This window comes from Crocodylus porosus, unplaced genomic scaffold (genome assembly GCF_001723895.1).
Source record: "Crocodylus porosus isolate Cpor-Errol unplaced genomic scaffold, CroPor_comp1, whole genome shotgun sequence".
Lineage (NCBI taxonomy): Eukaryota > Metazoa > Chordata > Crocodylia > Crocodylidae > Crocodylus > Crocodylus porosus.
Window position 1 is genome coordinate 37,538,825 of NW_017728912.1, and position 1,441 is coordinate 37,540,265.

Here is a 1,441-nt window from a genome sequence, read left to right on the forward strand (position 1 = left end):
GAGACAATGTCGAAGGCCTTCCTAAAGTCTAGAAAGACTACGTCCACCGCTACCCCTGCATCTAAGGATTTGGTGACCTGGTCGTAGAAGGCCACCAGGTTGGTTTGACAGGACCTGCCTCTAATGAACCCGTGTTGGTTGCCCCTAAGCATAATCTCCCCCGCTGGCCCCTCGTGGATATGCGCCAGAATAATTTTCTCAAAAAGCTGGCCCAGGATTGAGGTAAGACTAACTGGCCTATAGTTTCGTGGGTCCTCCCTCCTCCCTTTTTTGAAGATGGGAACCACGATGGCCCTCTTCCAGTCCTCTGGCACCACACCAGAGCACCACAAGTGCTCATACAACCGTGCCAGGGGTCCCGCAACCGTGCCAGGGGTCCCGCAATGACCTCAGCTAATTCCCTCAGCACTCTGGGGTGGAGATCGTCTGGACCAGCTGATTTAAATACTTCCAGTCCCTCCAGAAGTTTCCTGACTAGATCCTCACTGACCCTTGGCCTATGTGCACCTCCCCTGGGGCCTGAGGGGGGCCCAGAGGGGGGGTGGCTGTTCCGGTCCCTGCTCAGGAAAATGGAGGCAAAGAAGTCATTAAATAGGTTAGCTTTGTCATCTGGTGTGATGACCAAATTTCCCAGCGCGTCTTGCAGGGGCCCCACATTACCCAGTACCTTCTTTTGGACCCCTATGTATTTAAAAAAGGACTTCTTGTTGTCCTTGATCTGGGTAGCTAGTCCCAGTTCCATCTCCACCTTGGCCTTCCTGACTCCCCCCCTGCATCCCTGAGCAACTGCAGTATAGTCCTCCCTGGTCATGGCCCCTCCCTTCCATTGGGTGTACACATCCTTTTTAGCTAGGAGACATTCCTGGATGATTTTGGTGAGCCATAGGGGCTTTTGCACCCTCCTGCTCGCTTTGATCGGTGTTGGGATTTTGTCCCTTTGGGCTTGGAGGATTGTCTCCTTAAAGAGTGACCACTCTTCTTGGACACCTGGCTCACCTCACCTCCAGGACCTTGGTGCTTCCCCAACTATTCTCCTTAGCTCATTGAAGTCCGCCCTCCTAAAATCTAGGGCTGCTGCCTTGCTGCAGGCCTTTGCTACCTTGCGCTGGATGGTGAATTCCAGCAGGCGATGATCACTGTCGCCCCAGTGGTCGAGCACCCAGACTCCTCACCAGGTTGTCACCCATGGCCAGCACCAGGTCCAACAAGGCATCTCCCCTGTGGCCCTCATCACTCTCAGCGCCCCCTTGCTCTGGGGCTTCTCATGCTGCCCATGCTCAGGGCTGGGGCTCCCACACTGTCGTGGTTCCCCAATGAGGCCTCCTCCATTCCCTTCTAGCCTCACCCGGTCCTCCGGTCAAACAGTAAACAAAACAGAAGCCCTTTGGGTATAACATAACTCTAAACCATCTGGCTCCAACCTTTTTCTCGCCTAATCAGC